We start from the raw sequence: 23,900 nt of genomic DNA, 5'->3' as shown, positions 1-23,900 counted from the left end.
ACTTATACCTCAGAACTGAGCATGTGGAGAGACTTTCGTTCATCTAGCACAAAAGAACGGGTTGCATGGGAAACATTTACTCTTGGTTCTCAGTCTGTTTCCTAGTGCCAGTTTGAAGTTCCTGCAGTTTTCAATGTAAAACAGAGTTGGAGCAACTACCTCCCCATATATATGTGTGGAGTGGAGTTGGCAACTGAAATGAAACCTTGTGTTCCAAAAAGCTAGTTGAAGGACGGCTTACAAACACACTTATCTATAAGAACTGAGCATGTGGAGAGATGTTCTTTCATCTAGCACAAAGGGAACGGTTTGCAGGAGAAACTTTTACACTGTGTCCTCAGTCTGTTTCCTAGTGCCGGTTTGATGTTCCTGCAGTTTTCACTGTAAAACCGATTTGGAGATAGTACCTCCCCATTTATATGTATGGATTGGAATTTGCACCTGAAAATGAACTTTGTGTTCCCAACAAGGTAGGTGAAGGAAGGCTTTCACACACACTTATCCCTCAGAACTGAGCATGTGGAGAGATGTTCTTTCATCTAGCACAAAGAAACTGGTTGCAAGGGAACCTTTGCTCTTGTTTCTCAATCTGTTTCCTAGTGCCGGGTTGATGTTCCTGCAGTTTTCGCTGTAAAACTTGTTGGAGCTAGTACCTCCCCATATATATGTATGGATTGGAGTTTGCAACTGAAAGAAAATTTGTTTTCCCAACAAGATAGGTTAAATACGGCTTTCACACACACTTATCTCTCAGAATTGAGCATGTGGAGAGACTTTTGTTCATCTAGCTCAAAGGGAACGGGTTGCAGGGGAAACATTTACTCTGGGTTCTCCGTCTGTTTCCTAGTGCAAGTTTGAAGTTCGTGCAGTTTTCAATGTAAAACAGAGTTGGAGCAATTACCTCCCCATATATATGTATGGAGTGGAGTTGGCAACTGAAATGAAACTTTGTGTTCCCTAAAAGCTAGGTGAAGGAAGGCTTTCAAACACACTTAACCATCAGAACTGAGCATGTGGAGAGATGTCCTTTCATCTAGCACAAAGGGAATGGTTTGCAGGAGAAACTTTAACACTGTGTCCTCAGTCTGTTTCCTAGTGTCGGTTTGATGTTCCTGCAGTTTTCACTGTAAAACCGATTTGGAGATAGTATCTCCCCATATATATTTATGGAGTGGTATTTGCACCTGAAAAGGAACTTTGTTTTCCCAACAAGGTAGGTGAAGGACGGCTTTCACTCACAATTATCTCTCAGAAATGTGATTCTGGAGAGTCGTTCGTTCATCTCGCATAACGGGAACGTGTTGCAGGAGAAAATTTACTCTGTGTTCTCAGTCTGTTTCCTAGTGCCGGATTGAAGTTTCTGCAGTTTTCACTGTAAAACAGATTTGGAGCTGGTACCTCCCCATATATATTTATGGAGTGGAGTTGGCACATGAAAAGAAACTTTGTGTTCCCAACAAGCTAGGTGAAGGACGGCTTTCACACACAATTATTTCTCAGACTTGAGCATGTGGATAGACTTTCGTTCAGCTAGCATAAAGAAACTGGTAGTAAGAGAAACTTTTGCTCTTGTTTCTCAATCTGTTTCCTAGTTCCGGGTTGATGATCCTGCAGTTTTCACTGTAAAAGTTGTTGGAGCTAGTACCTCCCCATATATAAGTATGGAGTGGAGTTTGCAAGTGAAAAGTAACTATGTGTTCCCAACAAGCAAGTTGAAGGACGGCTTTCAAACACACTTATCCCTCAGAACTGAGCATGTGGAGAGATGTTCTTTCATCTAGCACAAAGGGAACTGTTTGCAGGAGAAATTTTTACACTGGGTCTTCAGTCTGTTTCCTAGTGCCGGTTTGATGTTCCTGCAGTTTTCACTGTAAAACCGATTTGGAGATTGTACCTCCCCATATATATGTATGGATTGGAATTTGCACCTGAAAAGGAACTTTGTGTTCCCAACAAGGTAGGTGAAGGACGGCTGGCACACACACTTATACTTCAGAACTGAGCATGTGGAGAGACTTTTGTTCATCTAGCACAAAGGGAACGGGTTGCATGGGAAACATTTACTCTGGGTTCTCAGTCTGTTTCCTAGTGCCACTTTGAATTTCCTGCAGTTTTCAATGTAAAACAGAGTTGGAGCAACTACCTCCCCATATATATGTGTGGAGTGGAGTTGGCAACTGAAATGAAACTTTGTGTTCCCAAAAAGCTACGTGAAGGACGGCCTACAAACACACATATCCATCAGAACTGAGCATGTGGAGAGATGTTCTTTCATCTAGCACAAAGGGAACGGTTTGCAGGAGAAACTTTTACACTGTGTCCTCAGTCTGTTTCCTAGTGCCGGTTTGATGTTCCTGCAGTTTCACTGTAAAACCGATTTGGAGATAGTACCTCCCCATATATATTTATGGAGTGGAATTTGCACCTGAATAGGAACTTTTTGTTCCCTACAAGGTAGGTGAAGGACGACTTTCACAACAATTATCTCTCAGAAATGAGCATGTGGAGAGACGTTCGTTCATCTCGCACAAAGGGAAAGTGTTGCAGGAGAAACTTTTACTCTGTGTTCTCAGTCTGTTTCCTAGTACCGGTTTGATGTTCCTGCAGTTTGCACTTTAAAACCGATTTTGAGCTAGTACCTCGCCATATATATGTATGGAGTGGAGTTTGCAACTGAAAAGAAACTTAGTTTTCCCAACAAGCTAGGTGAAGTACGGCTTTCACACACAATTATCTCTCAGAACTGAGCACGTGGAGAGATGTTCTTTCATTTAGTACAAAGGGAACGATTTGCAGGAGAAACTTTTACACTGTGTCCTCAGTCTGTTTCCTAGTGCCGGTTTGATGTTCCTGCAGTTTTCACTGTAAAACCGATTTGGAGATAGTACCTCCCCATATATATTTATGGAGTGGAGTTTGCACCTGGAAAGTAACTTTGTGTTCCCAACAAGCTAGGTGAAGGACGGCTTTCACACACACTTATCTCTCAGAACTGAGTATGTGGAGAGACGTTCATTCATCTAGCACAAACGGAACGGTTTGCAGGAGAAATTTTTACTCTTGGTTCTCAGTCTGTTTCTTAGTGATGGTTTGATGTTACTGCATTTTTCACTGTAAAACAGATTTGGAGATAGTACCTTCCCATATATGTGTATGGGTTGGAGTTTGCAAGTGAAAAGAAATTTTGTGTTCCCAACAAGTTTGGTGAAGAACGGTTTTCAAACATACTTATCTCTCAGAACTGAGCATTTGGAGAGATGATCGTTCATCTAACACAAAGGGAACGGGTTGAAGGGGAAACTTTTACACTGGGTCCGCAGCCTGTTTCCTAGTACCGGTTTGATGTTCCTGCAGTTTGCACTTTAAAACCGATTTTGAGTTAGTACCTCGCCATATATATGTATGGACTGTAGTTTGAAAGTGAAAAGAAATTTTGTGTTCTCAACAAGCTGGGTGAAGGACGGCTTTCACACACAATTATCTCTCAGATCTTAGCATGTGGAGAGATGTTCTTTAATCTAGCACAAAGGGAACGGGTTGAAGGAGAAATTTTTACTCTGGTTTCTCAGTCTGTTTCCTAGTTCCGGTTAGAAGTTCCTGCAGTTTTCACTGTAAAACCGAGTTGGATCTAGTACCTCCCCATATATATGTATGGACTGGAGTTTGCAAGTGAAAAGAAACTTTGTGTTCCCAACAAGCTAGGTGAAGGACGGGTTTCACACACACTTATCTCTCAGAACTGAGCATGTGGAGAGTAGTTCGTTCATCTAGCACAAAGGAACGGGTTGCTGCAGGAACTTTTACTCTGGATTTTCTGTCTGTTTCCTAGTGCTGTTTTGAAATTCCTGCAGGTTTCACTGTAAGAATTGTTGGAGTTAGTACCTCCCCATATATATTTATGGAGTGGATTTTGCAACTGAAAAGAAACATTTGTTCCCAAAAAGCTAGGTGAAGAACGGCTTTCACACACACTTATCTCTCAGAACTGAGCATTTGGAGAGATGATCGTTCATCTAACACAAAGGGAACGGGTTGAAGGGGAAACTTTTACACTGGGTCCGCAGTCTGTTTCCTAGTGCCGAATTGATCTTTCTGCAGTTTTCTCTTTAAAACTGATTTTGAGCTATTACCTCGCCATATATATGTATGGAGTGGAGTTTGCAACTGAAAAGAATCTTTGTGTTTTCAACAAGCTAGGTGAAGGACGGCTTTCACACACATTTTTCACTCAGAACTGACCACGTGGAGAGATGTTCATTCATCTAGCACAAAGGGAACGGGTTGCAGGAGAAACATTTACTCTGGATTCTCTGTCTGTTTCCTAGTGCCGGTTGGAAGTTCCTGCATTTTTCACAGTAAAATCGAGTGGAGCTATTTCTTCCCCATTTATATGTATGGATTGGAGTTGGTTACTTAAAAGAAACTTTGTGTTCCAACAAGCTATGTGAAGGACGGCTTTCACACACACTTATCTCTCAGAACTGAGCATGTGGAGAGACTTTCGTCCATCTAGCACAAAGGGAACAGGTTGCAGGAGAAACTTTTACTCCGGGTTCTCAGTCTGTTTCCTAGATCCGGTTAGAATTTCCTGCAGTTTTCAATGTAAAACCGAGTTGGATCTAGTACCTCCCCATATATATGTATGGACTGGAGTTTGCCAGTGAAAAGAAACTTTGTGTTCCCAACAAGCTAGGTGAAGGACGGATTTCACACACACTTATCTCTCAGAACTGAGCATGTGGAGAGACGTTCGTTCATCTAGCAGAAAGGGAACGGGTTGAAGGAGAAACTTTAGCCCTGGGTCCTCTGTTTCCTAGTGCCGGTTTGAAGTTCCTGAAATTTTCACTGTAAAACCGATTTGAAGCTTGTACCTCCCCATATAAATGTATGGAGTGGAGTTTGCCACTGAAAAGGAACTTGTGCTCCCAACAAGCTAGTTGAAGGACGGCTTTCACACACACTTATCTCTCAGAACTGAGCATGTGGAGAGACGTTCTTTCATCTAGCACAAAGGGAACGGGTTGCAGGAGAAACTTTTTCTCTGGTTTCTCAATCCATTTCCCAGTGCCGTTTTGAAGTTCCTGCAGTTTTCCATTTAAAACCCAGTTTGAGCTAGTACCTCCACATATAAATATATGGATTGGAGTTTGCAATTGAAAAGAAAATATGTGTATCAAATATCTATGTGAAGGATGGGTTTCTAACACACTTATCTCTCAGAACTGAGCATGTGGAGAGACATTCATTCATCTAGCAAAAAAGGGAACTGTTTGCAGGAGAAACTTTTACACTGGGTCCTCAGTCTGTTTCCTAGTGCCGGTTTGATGTTCCTGCAGTTTTAACTGTAAAACCGATTTGGAGATTGTACCTCCCCATATATATGTATGAATTGGAATTTGCACCTGAAAAGGAACTTTGTGTCCCCAACAAGGTAGGTGAAGTACGGCTGTCACACACACTTATCCCTCAGAACTGAGCATGTGGAGAGACTTTCGTTCATCTAGCACAAAGGAACGGGTTGCATGGGAAACATTTACTCTTGGTTCTCAGTCTGTTTCCTAGTGCCAGTTTGAAGTTCCTGCAGTTTTCAATGTAAAACAGAGTTGGAGCAACTACCTCCCCATATATATGTGTGGAGTGGAGTTGGCAACTGAAATGAAACCTTGTGTTCCAAAAAGCTAGTTGAAGGACGGCTTACAAACACACTTATCTATAAGAACTGAGCATGTGGAGAGATGTTCTTTCATCTAGCACAAAGGGAACGGTTTGCAGGAGAAACTTTTACACTGTGTCCTCAGTCTGTTTCCTAGTGCCGGTTTGATGTTCCTGCAGTTTTCACTGTAAAACCGATTTGGAGATAGTACCTCCCCATTTATATGTATGGATTGGAATTTGCACCTGAAAATGAACTTTGTGTTCCCAACAAGGTAGGTGAAGGAAGGCTTTCACACACACTTATCCCTCAGAACTGAGCATGTGGAGAGATGTTCTTTCATCTAGCACAAAGAAACTGGTTGCAAGGGAACCCTTGCTCTTGTTTCTCAATCTGTTTCCTAGTGCCGGGTTGATGTTCCTGCAGTTTTCGCTGTAAAACTTGTTGGAGCTAGTACCTCCCCATATATATGTATGGATTGGAGTTTGCAACTGAAAGAAAATTTGTTTTCCCAACAAGATAGGTTAAATACGGCTTTCACACACACTTATCTCTCAGAATTGAGCATGTGGAGAGACTTTTGTTCATCTAGCTCAAAGGGAACGGGTTGCAGGGGAAACATTTACTCTGGGTTCTCCGTCTGTTTCCTAGTGCAAGTTTGAAGTTCGTGCAGTTTTCAATGTAAAACAGAGTTGGAGCAATTACCTCCCCATATATATGTATGGAGTGGAGTTGGCAACTGAAATGAAACTTTGTGTTCCCTAAAAGCTAGGTGAAGGAAGGCTTTCAAACACACTTAACCATCAGAACTGAGCATGTGGAGAGATGTCCTTTCATCTAGCACAAAGGGAATGGTTTGCAGGAGAAACTTTAACACTGTGTCCTCAGTCTGTTTCCTAGTGTCGGTTTGATGTTCCTGCAGTTTTCACTGTAAAACCGATTTGGAGATAGTATCTCCCCATATATATTTATGGAGTGGTAATTGCACCTGAAAATGAACTTTGTTTTCCCAACAAGGTAGGTGAAGGACGGCTTTCACTCACAATTATCTCTCAGAAATGTGATTCTGGAGAGTCGTTCGTTCATCTCGCATAACGGGAACGTGTTGCAGGAGAAAATTTACTCTGTGTTCTCAGTCTGTTTCCTAGTGCCGGATTGAAGTTTCGGCAGTTTTCACTGTAAAACAGATTTGGAGCTGGTACCTCCCCATATATATTTATGGAGTGGAGTTGGCACATGAAAAGAAACTTTGTGTTCCCAACAAGCTAGGTGAAGGACGGCTTTCACACACAATTATTTCTCAGACTTGAGCATGTGGATAGACTTTCGTTCAGCTAGCATAAAGAAACTGGTAGTAAGAGAAACTTTTGCTCTTGTTTCTCAATCTGTTTCCTAGTTCCGGGTTGATGATCCTGCAGTTTTCACTGTAAAAGTTGTTGGAGCTAGTACCTCCCCATATATAAGTATGGAGTGGAGTTTGCAAGTGAAAAGTAACTATGTGTTCCCAACAAGCAAGTTGAAGGACGGCTTTCAAACACACTTATCCCTCAGAACTGAGCATGTGGAGAGATGTTCTTTCATCTAGCACAAAGGGAACTGTTTGCAGGAGAAATTTTTACACTGGGTCTTCAGTCTGTTTCCTAGTGCCGGTTTGATGTTCCTGCAGTTTTCACTGTAAAACCGATTTGGAGATTGTACCTCCCCATATTTATGTATGGATTGGAATTTGCACCTGAAAAGGAACTTTGTGTTCCCAACAAGGTAGGTGAAGGACGGCTGGCACACACACTTATACTTCAGAACTGAGCATGTGGAGAGACTTTTGTTCATCTAGCACAAAGGGAACGGGTTGCAGGGGAAACATTTACTCTGGGTTCTCAGTCTGTTTCCTAGTGCCACTTTGAATTTCCTGCAGTTTTCAATGTAAAACAGAGTTGGAGCAACTACCTCCCCATATATATGTGTGGAGTGGAGTTGGCAACTGAAATGAAACTTTGTGTTCCCAAAAAGCTACGTGAAGGACGGCCTACAAACACACATATCCATCAGAACTGAGCATGTGGAGAGATGTTCTTTCATCTAGCACAAAGGGAACGGTTTGCAGGAGAAACTTTTACACTGTGTCCTCAGTCTGTTTCCTAGTGCCGGTTTGATGTTCCTGCAGTTTCACTGTAAAACCGATTTGGAGATAGTACCTCCCCATATATATTTATGGAGTGGAATTTGCACCTGAATAGGAACTTTTTGTTCCCTACAAGGTAGGTGAAGGACGACTTTCACAACAATTATCTCTCAGAAATGAGCATGTGGAGAGACGTTCGTTCATCTCGCACAAAGGGAAAGTGTTGCAGGAGAAACTTTTACTCTGTGTTCTCAGTCTGTTTCATAGTGCCGGTTTGAAGTTCCTGCAGTTTTCACTGTAAAACCGATTTGGAGCTGGTACCTCCCCATATATATGTATGGATTGGAATTTGCACCTAAAAAGGTACTTTGTGTTCCCAACAATGTAGGTGAAGGAAGGCTTTCACACACACTTATCCCTCAGAACTGAGCTTGTGGAGAGATCTTCTTTCATCTAGCACAAAGACACTGGTTGCAAGAGAAACTTTGCTCTTGTTTCTCAATGTGTTTCCTAGTGCCGGGTTGATGTTCCTGCAGTTTTCACTGTAAAACTTGTTGGCGCTAGTACCTCCCCATATATATGTATGGAGTGGAGTATGCAACTGAAAAGAAACTTTGTGTTCCCAACAAGCTAGGTGAAGCACGGCTTTCACACACACTTATCTCTCAGAAATGAGCATGTGGAGAGACGTTTGTTCCCCTAGCACAATGGGAACGGGTTGCAGGGGAAACTTTTACTTTGGTTTCTCATTCTGTTTCCTAGTGCCGGTTTGAAGTACCTGCAGTTTTCACTGTAAAACCGAGTTGGGGCTAGTACCTCCCCATATATATGTATGGAGTGAAGTTTGCTCCTGGAAAGTAACTTTGTGTTCCCAACAAGCTAGGTGAAGGACGGCTTTCACACACACTTATCTCTCAGAACTGAGCATGTGGAGAGTAGTTCGTTCATCTAGCACAAAGGAAAGGGTTGCTGCAGAAACTTTTACTCTGGATTCTCAGTCTGTTTCCTAATGCCGGTTTAAAATTCCTGCAGTTTTCACTGTAAAACCCAGTTGGAGTTTGTACCTCCCAATATATATGTATGGATTGGAGTTTGCAACTGAAAAGAAACTTTGTGTTCCCATCAAGCTAGGTGAATTACGGCTTTCACACAGAATTATTTCTCAGAACTGAGCACGTGGAGGGACGTTCGTTCATCTAGCACAAAGGAAACTTGTTGCAGGGAAATTTTGCTTCTGTTTCTCAGTCTGTTTCCTAGTGCCGGGTTGAAGTTCCTGCAGTTTTCACTGTAAAACTTGTTGGAGCTACTACCTCACCATATATATGTATGGAGTGGAGTTTCCAAGTGAAAAGAAACTTTGTGTTCCCAAGAAGCTAGGTGAAGGACGGTTTTCAAACACACTTATCTCTCAGAACTGAGCATTTGGAGAGATGATCGTTCATCTAACACAAAGGGAACGGGTTGAAGGGGAAACTTTTACACTGGGTCCGCAGTCTGTTTCCTAGTGCCGAATTGATGTTTCTGCAGTTTTCTCTTTAAAACTGATTTTGAGCTATTACCTCGCCATATATATGTATGGAGTGGAGTTTGCAACTGAAAAGAATCTTTGTGTTTTCAACAAGCTAGGTGAAAGACGGCTTTCACACACATTTTTCACTCAGAACTGAGCACGTGGAGAGATGTTCGTTCATCTAGCACAAAGGGAACGGGTTGCAGGAGAAACATTTACTATGGATTCTCTGTTTCCTAGTGCCGGTTGGAAGTTCCTGCATTTTTCACAGTAAAATCGAGTGGAGCTATTTCTTCCCCATTTATATGTATGGATTGGAGTTTGTTACTTAAAAGAAACTTTGTGTTCCCAACAAGCTATGTGAAGGACGGCTTTCACACACACTTATCTCTCAGAACTGAGCATGTGGAGAGACTTTCGTCCATCTAGCACAAAGGGAACAGGTTGCAGGAGAAACTTTTACTCCGGGTTCTCAGTCTGTTTCCTAGATCCGGTTAGAATTTCCTGCAGTTTTCAATGTAAAACCGAGTTGGATCTAGTACCTCCTCATATATATGTATGGACTGGAGTTTGCAAGTGAAAAGAAACTTTGTGTTCCCAACAAGCTAGGTGAAGGACGGATTTCACACAAACTTATCTCTCAGAACTGAGCATGTGGAGAGTAGTTCGTTCATCTAGCACAAAGGAACGGGTTGCTGCAAGAACTTTTACTCTGGATTCTCAGTCTGTTTCCTAGTGCCGGTTTGAAATCCTGCAGTTTTCAGTGTAAAATTTGTTGGAGCTTGTACCTCCCTATATATATTTATGGAGTGGATTTTGCAACTGAAAAGAAACTTTTTCTTCCCAACAAGCTAGGTGAAGAACGGCTTTCACACACATTTTTCACTCAGAACTGAGCACGTGGAGAGATGTTCGTTCATCTAGCACAAAGGGAACGGGTTGCAGGAGAACCTTTTACTCTGGATTCTCTGTCTGTTTCCTACTGCCGGTTGGAAGTTCCTGCATTTTTCACAGTAAAATCGAGTGGAGCTATTACTTCCCCGTTTATATGTATGGATTGGAGTTTGTTACTGAAAAGAAACTTTGTGTTCCCAACAAGCTATGTGAAGGACGGCTTTCAAACACACTTCTCTCTCAGAACTGAGCATGTGGAGAGACGTTCGTTCATCTAGCACAAAGGGAACAGGTTGCAGGAGAAACTTTTACTCTGGGTTCTCACTCTGTTTCCTAATGCCGGTTTTAAGTTCCTGCAGTTTTCAATGTAAAACCAATTTGGAGTTAGTACCTCCCCATATGAATGTATGGAGTGGAGTTTGCACCCGAAAAGAAACTTAGTGTTCCCAACAAGCTTGGTGAAGGACGGCATTCACACACAATTACCCCTCAGATCTGCACATGTGGAGAGACGTTCGTTCATCTAGCACAAACGGAACGGGTTGCAGGAGAAACTTTTATTCTGGGTTCCCTGTTTCCTTAGTGCCGGATTGAAGTTCCTGCAGTTTTCACTGTAAAACAGTGTTGGAGCTAGTACCTCCCCATATATATGTATAGAGTGGAGTTTGCAACTGAAAAGAAACTTAGTGTTCCCAAGAAGATAGGTGAAGGACGGCATTCAGACACTGTTTTCACTCAGGTCTGAGCACGTGGAGAGACGTTCATTCGTCTAGCACAAAGGGAACGTGTTGCAGGAGAAATATTTTCTCTGGGTTCTCAGTCTGTTTCCTAGTGCCAGTTTGAAGTTCCTGCAGTTTTCACTGTAAAACATTGTTGGAGCTAGTACCTCCCCATATATATGTATGGAGTGGAGTTTGCAACTGAAAAGATACTTAGTCTTCTCAACAAGCTAGTTGAAGGACGTCATTCACACACACTTATCTCTCAGAACTGAGCATGTGGAGAGACGTTCGTTCCCCTAGCACAAAAAGAACGGATTGAAGGAGAAACTATTACTCTGGTTTCTCAGTTTGTTTCCTAGTGCCAGTTTGAAGTTCCTGCAGTTTTCACTGTAAAACCGAGTTGGAGCTAGTTCTTCCCAATATATTTGTATGGACTGGAGTTTGCAAGTGAAAAGAAATTTTGTGTTCCCTACAAGCTAGGTGAAGGACGGTTTTCACACACACTTATCTCTCAGAACTGAGCATGTGGAGAGTAGTTCGTTCATCTAGCACAAAGGAACGGGTTGCTGCAGAAACTTTTACTCTGGATTCTCAGTCTGTTTCCTAGTGCCGGTTTAAAATTCCTGCAGTTTTCACTGTAAAACCCAGTTGGAGTTTGTACCACCCAATATATTTTTATGGATTGGAGTTTGCAACTGAAAAGAAACTTTGTGTTCCCATCAAGCTAGGTGAATTACGGCTTTCACACAGAATTATTTCTCAGAACTGAGCACGTGGAGGGACGTTCGTTCATCTTGCACAAAGGAAACTTGTTGCAGGGAAATTTTGCTTCTGTTTCTCAGTCTGTTTCCTAGTGCCGGGTTGAAGTTCCTGCAGTTTTCACTGTAAAACTTGTTGGAGCTACTACCTCACCATATATATGTATGGAGTGGAGTTTCCAAGTGAAAAGAAACTTTGTGTTCCCAAGAAGCTAGGTGAAGTACGGTTTTCAAACACACTTATCTCTCAGAACTGAGCATTTGGAGAGATGATCGTTCATCTAACACAAAGGGAACGGGTTGAAGGGGAAACTTTTACACTGGGTCCGCAGTCTGTTTCCTAGTGCCGAATTGATGTTTCTGCAGTTTTCTCTTTAAAACTGATTTTGAGCTATTACCTCGCCATATATATGTATGGAGTGGAGTTTGCAACTGAAAAGAATCTTTGTGTTTTCAACAAGCTAGGTGAAGGACGGCTTTCACACACATTTTTCACTCAGAACTGAGCACGTGGAGAGATGTTCGTTCATCTAGCACAAAGGGAACGGGTTGCAGGAGAAACATTTACTCTGGATTCTCTGTCTGTTTCCTAGTGCCGGTTGGAAGTTCCTGCATTTTTCACAGTAAAATCGAGTGGAGCTATTTCTTCCCCATTTATATGTATGGATTGGAGTTTGTTACTTAAAAGAAACTTTGTGTTCCCAACAAGCTATGTGAAGGACGGCTTTCACACACACTTATCTCTCAGAACTGAGCATGTGGAGAGACTTTCGTCCATCTAGCACAAAGGGAACAGGTTGCAGGAGAAACTTTTACTCCGGGTTCTCAGTCTGTTTCCTAGATCCGGTTAGAATTTCCTGCAGTTTTCAATGTAAAACCGAGTTGGATCTAGTACCTCCCCATATATATGTATGGACTGGAGTTTGCAAGTGAAAAGAAACTTTGTGTTCCCAAGAAGCTAGGTGAAGGACGGATTTCACACACACTTATCTCTCAGAACTGAGCATGTGGAGAGTAGTTCGTTCATCTAGCACAAAGGAACGGGTTTCTGCAGGAACTTTTACTCTGGATTCTCAGTCTGTTTCCTAGTGCCGGTTTGAAATCCTGCAGTTTTCAGTGTAAAATTTGTTGGAGCTTGTACCTCCCTATATATATTTATGGAGTGGATTTTGCAACTGAAAAGAAACTTTTTCTTCCCAACAAGCTAGGTGAAGAACGGCTTTCACACACATTTTTCACTCAGAACTGAGCACGTGGAGAGATGTTCGTTCATCTAGCACAAAGGGAACGGGTTGCAGGAGAACCTTTTACTCTGGATTCTCTGTCTGTTTCCTACTGCCGGTTGGAAGTTCCTGCATTTTTCACAGTAAAATCGAGTGGAGCTATTACTTCCCCGTTTATATGTATGGATTGGAGTTTGTTACTGAAAAGAAACTTTGTGTTCCCAACAAGCTATGTGAAGGACGGCTTTCAAACACACTTATCTCTCAGAACTGAGCATGTGGAGAGACGTTCGTTCATCTAGCACAAAGGGAACAGTTTGCAGGAAAACTTTTACTCTGGGTTCTCACTCTGTTTCCTAATGCCGGTTTTAAGTTCCTGCAGTTTTCAATGTAAAACCAATTTGGAGTTAGTACCTCCCCATATGAATGTATGGAGTGGAGTTTGCACCTGAAAAGAAACTTAGTGTTCCCAACAAGCTAGGTGAAGGACGGCATTCACACACAATTACCCCTCAGATCTGCACATGTGGAGAGACGTTCGTTCATCTAGCACAAACGGAACGGGTTGCAGGACAAACTTTTATTCTGGGTTCTCTGTTTCCTTAGTGCCGGATTGAAGTTCCTGCAGTTTTCACTGTAAAACAGTGTTGGAGCTAGTACCTCCCCATATATATGTATAGAGTGGAGTTTGCAACTGAAAAGAAACTTAGTGTTCCCAAGAAGATAGGTGAAGGACGGCATTCAGACACTGTTTTCACTCAGGTCTGAGCACGTGGAGAGACGTTCATTCGTCTAGCACAAAGGGAACCTGTTGCAGGAGAAATATTTTCTCTGGGTTCTCAGTCTGTTTCCTAGTGCCAGTTTGAAGTTCCTGCAGTTTTCACTGTAAAACAGTGTTGGAGCTAGTACCTCCCCATATATACGTATGGAGTGGAGTTTGCAACTGAAAAGATACTTAGTCTTCTCAACAAGCTAGTTGAAGGACGTCATTCACACACACTTATCTCTCAGAACTGAGCATGTGGAGAGACGTTCGTTCCCCTAGCAAAAAAAAAAGGTTTGAAGGAGAAACTATTACTCTGGTATCCCAGTCTGTTTCCTAGTGCCTGTTTGAAGTTCCTGCAGTTTTCATTGTAAACCGATTTGAAGCTAGTCCCTCCAGATATATTTGTATGGAGTGGAGTTTGCAACTGAAAAGAAACTTTGTGTTCCCAACAAGCTATGTGAAGGACGGCTTTCACACACATTTTTCACTCAGAACTGAGGTTGTGTAGAGACTTTCGTTCATCTAGCACAAAGGGAACGGGTTGCAAGGGAAACTTTTGCTCTAGTTTCTCAGTCTGTTTCCTAGTGCCGTGTTGAATTTCCTGCAGTTTTCACAGTAAAACCTAGTTGGAGCTAGTACCTCCCCATATATATGTATGGGTTGGATTTTGCAAGTGAAAAGAATCTTTGTGTTCCCAACAAGCTACGTGAAGGACGGTTTTCAAACACACTTATCTCTCACAACTGAGCATTTGGAGAGATGATCGTTCATCTAGCACAAAGGGAACGGGTTGAAAGAGAAACTTTTACACTGGGTCCGCAGTCTGTTTCCTAGTGCCAGTTTGATGTTCCTGCAGTTTTCACTTTAAAACTGATTTTGAGCTACTACCTCGCCATATATTTGTATGGACTGGAGTTTGCAACTGAAAAGAAACTTAGTGTTCCCAACAAGCTAGGTGAAGTACGGCTTTCACACACAATTATCTCTCAGAACTGATCATGTGGAGAGATGTACTTTCATCTAGCACAATGGGAACGGGGTGAAGGAGAAATTTTTACTCTGGATTCTCAGTCTGTTTCCTAGTGCCGGTTTGAAATCCTGCAGTTTTCAGTGTAAAATTTGTTGGAGCTAGTACCTCCCTATATATATTATCGAGTGGATTTTGCAACTGAAAAGAAACTTTTTCTTCCCAACAAGCTAGGTGAAGAACAGCTTTCACACACATTTTTCACTCAGAACTGAGCACGTGGAGAGATGTTCGTTCATCTAGCACAAAGTGAATGGGTTGCAGGAGAAACTTTTACTCTGGATTCTCTGTCTGTTTCCTACTGCCGGTTGGAAGTTCCTGCATTTTTCACAGTAAAATCGAGTGGAGCTATTACTTCCCCGTTTATATGTATGGATTGGTGTTTGTTACTGAAAAGAAACTTTGTGTTCCCAACAAGCTAGGTGAAGGACGGCTTTCAAACACACTTATCTCTCAGAACTGAGCATGTGGAGAGACTTTCATTCATCTAGCACAAAGGGAACGGGTTGCAGGGGAAATAATTACTCTGGGTTCTCAGTCTGTTTCCTAGTGCCAGTTTGAAGTTCCTGCAGTTTTCACTGTAAAACCGAGTTGGAGCTAGTTCCTCCCAATATATATGTATGGACTGGAGTTTGCAAGTGAAAAGAAACTTAGTGTTCCCTACAAGCTAGGTGAAGGACGGTTTTCACACACACTTATCTCTCAGAACTGAGCATGTGGAGAGTAGTTCATTCATCTAGCACAGAGGAACGGGTTGCTGCAGAAACTTTTACTCTGGATTCTCAGTCTGTTTCCTAGTGCCGGTTTAAAATTCCTGCAGTTTTCACTGTAAAACCCAGTTGGAGTTTGTACCTCCCAATATATATTTATGGATTGGAGTTTGCAACTGAAAAGAAACTTTGTGTTCCCATCAAGCTAGGTGAATTACGGCTTTCACACAGAATTATTTCTCAGAACTGAGCACGTGGAGGGACGTTCGTTCATCTTGCACAAAGGAAACTTGTTGCAGGGAAATTTTGCTTCTGTTTCTCAGTCTGTTTCCTAGTGCCGGGTTGAAGTTCCTGCAGTTTTCACTGTAAAACTTGTTGGAGCTACTACCTCACCATATATATGTATGGAGTGGAGTTTCCAAGTGAAAAGAAACTTTGTGTTCCCAAGAAGCTAGGTGAAGGACGGTTTTCAAACACACTTATCTCTCAGAACTGAGCATTTGGAGAGATGATCGTTCATCTAACACAAAGGGAACGGGTTGAAGGGGAAACTTTTACACTGGGTCCGCAGTCTGTTTCCTAGTGCCGAATTGATGTTTCTGCAGTTTTCTCTTTAAAACTGATTTTGAGCTATTACCTCGCCATATATATGTATGGAGTGGAGTTTGCAACTGAAAAGAATCTTTGTGTTTTCAACAAGCTAGGTGAAGGACGGCTTTCACACACATTTTTCACTCAGAACTGAGCACGTGGAGAGATGTTCGTTCATCTAGCACAAAGGGAACGGGTTGCAGGAGAAACATTTACTCTGGATTCTCTGTCTGTTTCCTAGTGCCGGTTGGAAGTTCCTGCATTTTTCACAGTAAAATCGAGTGGAGCTATTTCTTCCCCATTTATATGTATGGATTGGAGTTTGTTACTTAAAAGAAACTTTGTGTTCCCAACAAGCTATGTGAAGGACGGCTTTCACACACACTTATCTCTCAGAACTGAGCATGTGGAGAGACTTTCGTCCATCTAGCACAAAGGGAACAGGTTGCAGGAGAAACTTTTACTCCGGGTTCTCAGTCTGTTTCCTAGATCCGGTTAGAATTTCCTGCAGTTTTCAATGTAAAACCGAGTTGGATCTAGTACCTCCCCATATATATGTATGGACTGGAGTTTGCAAGTGAAAAGAAACTTTGTGTTCCCAAGAAGCTAGGTGAAGGACGGATTTCACACACACTTATCTCTCAGAACTGAGCATGTGGAGAGTAGTTCGTTCATCTAGCACAAAGGAACGGGTTTCTGCAGGAACTTTTACTCTGGATTCTCAGTCTGTTTCCTAGTGCCGGTTTGAAATCCTGCAGTTTTCAGTGTAAAATTTGTTGGAGCTTGTACCTCCCTATATATATTTATGGAGTGGATTTTGCAACTGAAAAGAAACTTTTTCTTCCCAACAAGCTAGGTGAAGAACGGCTTTCACACACATTTTTCACTCAGAACTGAGCACGTGGAGAGATGTACGTTCATCTAGCACAAAGGGAATGGGTTGCAGGAGAAACTTTTACTCTGGATTCTCTGTCTGTTTCCTACTGCCGGTTGGAAGTTCCTGCATTTTTCACAGTAAAATCGAGTGGAGCTATTACTTCCCCGTTTATATGTATGGATTGGAGTTTGTTACTGAAAAGAAACTTTGTGTTCCCAACAAGCTATGTGAAGGACGGCTTTCAAACACACTTATCTCTCAGAACTGAGCATGTGGAGAGACGTTCGTTCATCTAGCACAAAGGGAACAGGTTGCAGGAGAAACTTTTACTCTGGGTTCTCACTCTGTTTCCTAATGCCGGTTTTAAGTTCCTGCAGTTTTCAATGTAAAACCAATTTGGAGTTAGTACCTCCCCATATGTATGTATGGAGTGGAGTTTGCACCTGAAAAGAAACTTAGTGTTCCCAACAAGCTAGTTGAAGGACGTCATTCACACACACTTATCTCTCAGAACTGAGCATGTGGAGAGTAGTTCATTCATCTAGCAAAAAAAGAACGGTTTGAAAGAGAAACTAATACTCTGGTATTCCGGTCTGTTTCCTAGTGCCTGTTTGAAGTTCCTGCAGTTTTCATTGGAAAACCGATTTGAAGCTAGTCCCTCCAGATATATTTGTATGGAGTGGAGTTTGCAACTGAAAAGAAACTTTGTGTTCCCAACAAGCTATGTGAAGGACGGCTTTCACACACATTTTTCACTCAGAACTGAGGTTGTGTAGAGACTTTCGTTCATCTAGCACAAAGGGAACGGGTTGCAAGGGAAAGTTTTGCTCTTGTTTCTCAGTCTTTTTCCTAGTGCCGTGTTGAATTCCCTGCAGTTTTCACAGTAAAACCTAGTTGGAGCTAGTACCTCCCCATATATATGTATGGGTTGGATTTTGCAAGTGAAAAGAATCTTTGTGTTCCCAACAAGCTACGTGAAGGACGGTTTTCAAACACACTTATCTCTCACAACTGAGCATTTGGAGAGATGATCGTTCATCTAGCACAAAGGGAACGGGTTGAAAGAGAAACTTTTACACTGGGTCCGCAGTCTGTTTCCTAGTGCCAGTTTGATGTTCCTGCAGTTTTCACTTTAAAACTGATTTTGAGCTACTACCTCGCCATATATTTGTATGGACTGGAGTTTGCAACTGAAAAGAAACTTAGTGTTCCCAACAAGCTAGGTGAAGTACGGCTTTCACACACAATTATCTCTCAGAACTGAGCATGTGGAGAGATGTACTTTCATCTAGCACAATGGGAACGGGGTGAAGGAGAAATTTTTACTCTGGTTTCTCAGTCTGTTTCCTAGTGCCGATTAGAAGTTACTGCAGTTTTCACTGTAAAACCTAGTTGGAGCTAGTACCTCCCCATATATATGTATGGATTGGAATTTTCAAGTGAAAAGAAACTTTGTGTTCCCAACAAGTTAGGTGAAGGACGGCTGTCACACACAATTATACCTCAGAACTGAGCATGTGGAGAGACTTTCGTTCATCTAGCACAAAGGGAACGGGTTGCAGGGGAAACAATTACTCTGGGTTCTCAGTCTGTTTCCTAGTGCCAGTTTGATGTTCCTGCAGATTTCAATGTAAAACAGAGTTGGAGCAACTACCTCTCCATATATATGTGTGGAGTGGAGTTGGCAACTAAAATGAAACTTTGTGTTCCCAAATAGCTAGGTGAAGGACGGCTTACAAACACACTTATCCATCAGAACTGAGCATGTGGAGAAATGTTCTTTCATTTAGTACAAAGGGAACGGTTTGCAGGAGAAACTTTTACACTGTGTCCTCAGTCTGTTTCCTAGTGCCGGGTTGATGTTCCTGCAGTTTTCACTGTAAAACCGATTTGGAGATAGTACTTCCCCATATATATTTATGGAGTGGAGTTTGCACCTGGAAAGTAACTTTGTGTTCCCAACAAGCTAGGTGAAGGACGGCTTTCACACACACTTATCTCTCAGAACTGAGCATGTGGAGAGACGTTCATTCATCTAGCACAAACGGAACGGTATGCAGGAGAAAATTTTACTCTTGGTTCTCAGTCTGTTTCTTAGTGATGGTTTGATGTTACTGCATTTTTCACTGTAAAACAGATTTGGAGATAGTACCTTCCCATATATATGTATGGGTTGGAGTTTGCAAGTAAAAGAAACTTTGTGTTCCCAACAAGTTAGGTGAAGGACGGTTTTCAAACACACTTATTTCTCAGAACTGAGCATTTGGAGAGATGATCATTCATCTAACACAAAGGTAACGGGTTGTAGGGGAAACTTTTACACTGGGTCCGCAGTCTGTTTCCTAGTACCGGTTTGATGTTCCTGCAGTTTGCACTTTAAAACCGATTTTGAGCTAGTACCTCGCCATATATATGTATGGATTGGAGTTTGCAACTAAAAAGAAACTTTGTGTTCTCAACAATCTAGGTGAAGGACGGCATTCACACACAATTATCTCTCAGAACTGAGCATGTGGAGAGATGTTCATTCATCTAGCACAAAGGGAACGGGTAGAAGGAGAAATTATTACTCTGGTTTCTCAGTCTGTTTCCTAGTGCCAGTAGAAGTTCCTTCAGTTTTCACTGTAAAACCGAGTTGGAGCTAGTTCCTCCCAATATATATGTATGGACTGTAGTTTGCAAGTGAAAAGAAATTTTGTGTTCCCAACAAGCTAGGTGAAGGACGGCTTTCACACACAATTATCTCTCAGAACTGAGCATGTGGAGAGTAGTTCGTTCATCTAGCACAAAGGAACGGGTTGCTGCAGGAACTTTTACTCTGGATTCTCTGTCTGTTTCCTAGTGCTGTTTTGAAATTCCTGCAGTTTTCACTGTAAAAATTGTTGGAGTTATTACCTCCCCATATATATTTATGGAGTGGATTTTGCTACTGAAAAGAAACTTTTTGTTCCCAACAAGCTAGGTGAAGAACGGCTATCACACACATTTTTCACTCAGAACTGAGCACGTGGAGAGATGTTCGTTCATCTAGCACAAAGGGAACGGGTTGCAGGAGAAACTTTTACTCTGGATTCTCTGTCTGTTTCCTAGTGCCGGTTGGAAGTTCCTGCATTTTTCACAGTAAAACCGAGTGGAGCTATTACTTCCCCGTTTATATATATGGGTTGGATTTTGTTACTGAAAAGAAACTTTGTGTTCCCAACAAGCTATGTGAAGGACGGCTTTCACACACACTTATCTCTCAGACTGAGCATGTGGAGAGATGTTCGTTCATCTAGCACAAAGGGAACAGTTTGCAGGAGAAACGTTTACTGTGGGTTCTCACTCTGTTTCCTAATGCCGGTTTGAATTTCCTGCAGTTTTCAATGTAAAACCAATTTGGAGCTAGTACCTCCCCATATGCATGTATGGAGTGGAGATTGAACCTGAAAAGAAACTTAGTGTTCCCAACAAGCTAGGTGAAGGACGGCGTTCACACACACTTATCTCTCAGAACTCAGCATGTGGAGAGACGTTCGTTCATCTAGCACAAACGGAACGGGTTGCAGGAGACACTTTTTCTCTGCTTTCTCAGTCTGTTTCCTAGTGCCGGTTTGAAGTTCCTGCAGTTTTCACTGTAAAACAGATTTGGAGCTAGTACCTCCCCATATATTTGTATGGAGTGGAGTTTGCAATTGAAAAGAAACTTAGTGTTCCCAAGAAGATAGGTGAAGAACGGCATTCAGACAATGTTTTCACTCAGGTCTGAGCACGTGGAGAGACGTTCATTCGTCTAGCACAAAGGGAACGTGTTGCAGGAGAAATATTTTCTCTGTGTTCTCAGTCTGTTTCCTAGTGCCAGTTTGAAGTTCCTGCAGTTTTCACTGTAAAACAGTGTTGGAGCTAGTACCTCCCCATATATATGTATGGAGTGGAGTTTGCAACTGAAAAGAAACTTAGTGTTCCAAACAAGCTAGGTGAAGTACGGCTTTCACACACAATTATCTCTCAGAACTGAGCATGTGGAGAGATGTACTTTCATCTAGCACAATGGGAACGGGGTGAAGGAGAAACTTTTAATCTGGTTTCTCAGTCTGTTTCCTAGTGCCGGTTAGAAGTTCCTGCAGTTTTCACTGTAAAACAGTGTTGGAGCTAGTACCTCCCCATATATATGTATGGATTGGAATTTTCAAGTGAAAAGAAACTTTGTGTTCCCAACAAGTTAGGTGAAGGACGGCTGTCACACACACTTATACCTCAGAACTGAGCATGTGGAGAGAATTTCGTTCATCTAGCACAAAGGGAACGGGTTGCAGGGGAAACAATTACTCTGGGTTCTAGTCTGTTTCCTAGTGCCAGTTTGAAGTTCCTGCAGATTTCAATGTAAAACAGAGTTGGAGCAACTACCTCTCCATATATATGTGTGGAGTGGAGTTGGCAACTAAAATGAAACTTTGTGTTCCCAAATAGCTAGGTGAAGGACGGCTTACAAACACACTTATCCATCAGAACTGAGCATGTGGAGAGATGTTCTTTCATTTAGTACAAAGGGAATGGTTTGCAGGAGAAACTTTTACACTGTGTCCTCAGTCTGTTTCCTAGTGCCGGTTTGATGTTCCTGCAGTTTTCACTGTAAAACCGATTTGGAGATAGTACCTCCCCATATATATTTATGGAGTGGAGTTTGCACCTGGAAAGTAACTTTGTGTTCCCAAAAAGCTAGGTGAAGGACGGCTTTCACACACACTTATCTCTCAGAACTTAGCATGTGGAGAGACGTTCATTCATCTAGCACAAACGGAACGGTTTGCAGGAGAAAATTTTACTCTTGGTTCTCAGTCTGTTTCTTAGTGATGGTTTGATGTTACTGCATTTTTCACTGTAAAACAGATTTGGAGATAGTACCTTCCCATATATATGTATGGGTTGGAGTTTGCAAGTGAAAAGAAACTTGGTGTTCCCAACAAGCTAGGTAAACGACGGCTTTCACACACACTTATCTCTCAGACCTGAGCATGTGGAGAGACGTTCGTTCATCTAGCACAAAGGAAACTGATTGCAAGAGAAACTTTTGCTCTTGTTTCTCAGTCTATTTCCTAGTGCCGGGTTGAAGTTCCTGCAGTTTTCACTTTAAAACTTGTTGGAGCTAAAACCTCCCCATATATATATATGGAGTGGAGTTTGCAAGTGAAAAAAAACTAAGTGTTTCCTACAAGCTAAGTGTAGGACGGCTTTCAAGCACACTTATCCCACAGAACTGAGCATGTGGAGAGTTGTTCTTTTATCTAGCACAAAGGGAACGGTTTGCAGGAGAAACTTTTCACTGGGTCCTCAGTGTGTTTCCTAATGCCTGATTGATGTTCCTGCAGTTTTCACTGTAAAACCGATTTGGAGCTGGTACCACCCATTATATATGTATGGAGTGGGGTTTGGACCTGAAAAGAAACTTTGTGTTCCCAAAAGATAGGGGAAGGACGGCTTTCACACACACTTATTTCTCAGAAATGAGCATGTGGAGAGACGTTCGTTCATCTAGCACAATGTGAACTGGTTGCAGGAGAAACTTTTGCTCTGGTTTCTCAGTCTGTTTCCTAGTGCCGGTTTGAAATTCCTGCAGTTTTCACTGTAAAACCGAGTAGGAGCTAGTACCTCCCCATATATATTTATGGAGTGGAGTTTGCAACTGAAAAGAAACTTTGTGTTCCCAATAAGCTAGGTGAAGTACGGCTTTCACACACACTTACCTCTCAGAAATGAGCATGTGGAGAGACGTTCGTTCATCTAGCACAAAGGAACGGGTTGCTGCAAAAACTTTTACTCTGTATTCTCAGTCTGTTTCCTAGTGCAGGTTTGAAGTTCCTGCAGTTTTCACTGTAAAAACCAGTTGGAGCTTGTACCTCCCAATATATATGTATGGATTGAAGTTTGCATCTGAAAAGAAACTTTGTGTTCCCAGCAAGCTTGTTGAAGAACGGCTTTCACACACACTTATCTCTCAGAACTTAGCATGTGGAGAGACGTTCGTTCATCTAGCACAAAGGGAACAGGTTGCAGGTGAAATTTTAACTCTGGGTTCTCAGTCTGTTTCCTAGTGCCGGTTTGAAATTCCAGCAGTTTTCACTGTAAATCCGAGTTGGAGCTAATACCTCCCCATATATATGTATGGAGTGGAGTTTGCGCCTGAAAAGAAAATTGTGTTCCCAACAAGATAGGTGAAGTACGGCTTTCACACACACTTACCTCTCAGAAATGAGTATGTGGAGAGACGTTCGTTCATCTAGCACAAAGGGAACGGGTTGTAGGAGAAACATTTACTCTGGGTTCTCTGTTTCCTAGTGCCGGTTTGAAATTCCTGCATTTTTCACTGTAAAACAGATTTGGAGCTAGTACCTCCACATATATATGTATGGAGTGGATTTTGCACCTGAAAAGAAACTATGTGTTCCCAACAAGCTAGGTGAAGTACGGATTTCACACACAGTTTTCACTCAGAACTGAGTACGTGGAGAGAAGTTCGTTCATCTAGCACAATGGGAACTGGTTGCAGGAAAAATTTTACTCTGGTTTCTCAGTTGTTTCATAGTGCCAGTTTGAAGTTCCGGCAGTTTTCACTGTAAAAAGTATTTGGAGCTAGTACCTCCCCATATATATGTATGGAGTGGAGTTTGCAACTGAAAGAAAACTTGTGTTCCCAACAAGATAGGTGAAATACGGCTTACACACAAACTTATCTCTCAGAACTGAGCATGTGTAGAGACTTTCTTTCATCTAGCAGAAAGGGAACGGGATGCAGGAGAAACTTTTGCTCTGGGTTCTCTGTTTCCTAGTGCCCGTTTGAATTTCCTGCACTTTTCAATGTAAAACCGATTTGAAGCTAATACCTCCCCATATATATTTAAGGAGAGGAGTTTGCAAATGAAAAGAAACTTTGTGTTCCCAACAAGCTAGGTGAAGGACGGCTTTCACACACATTTTTCACTCAGAACTGAGCATGTGGAGAGAATTTCGTTCATCTAGCACAAAGGAACGGGTTGCTGCAGAAACTTTTACTCTGTATTCTCAGTCTGT

This window comes from Camelus bactrianus, chromosome 6 (assembly GCF_048773025.1).
Source record: "Camelus bactrianus isolate YW-2024 breed Bactrian camel chromosome 6, ASM4877302v1, whole genome shotgun sequence".
Lineage (NCBI taxonomy): Eukaryota > Metazoa > Chordata > Mammalia > Artiodactyla > Camelidae > Camelus > Camelus bactrianus.
The sequence above is the reverse complement of the archived record's forward strand: the minus strand, read 5'-3'. Positions refer to the sequence as shown.